We start from the raw sequence: 386 nt of genomic DNA, 5'->3' as shown, positions 1-386 counted from the left end.
GGTCCCTCCTCTAGAACTGTGTCGTTGTGCTTTTCCTACACACACACACACAGCCTTCATTTCTAGTGTTTGAATCCACGGCAGAAATCCTGAATCTCTTAAGAAACCCCTAGTGTTTAAAAAAAAAAATTAAAGAGAAAGTAGTGGTTTATTCCAGATCATGCATAGTTCTTAGCCTCTGTTGTAATGTAGGGTAAGCAGGTGGCATGCCCAAAGGATGGAGTTCAGTGTGGCAGGAGATTAGCCTGAGAATTTACTCAGGGTCACCCCCCTATAAGCAGTCACCTTGCAGCTTATTCCCATAACATGGGAATTTTTCCACAACATGACCTTCTTACCGTCATCCAGTTTCGGCTCAGATCTTGAGTCCACTCACATCCCTGCAG

The sequence above is a fragment of the Merops nubicus genome, unplaced genomic scaffold (genome assembly GCF_000691845.1).
Source record: "Merops nubicus isolate BGI_N331 unplaced genomic scaffold, ASM69184v1 scaffold3943, whole genome shotgun sequence".
NCBI lineage: Eukaryota > Metazoa > Chordata > Aves > Coraciiformes > Meropidae > Merops > Merops nubicus.
The sequence above is the reverse complement of the archived record's forward strand: the minus strand, read 5'-3'. Positions refer to the sequence as shown.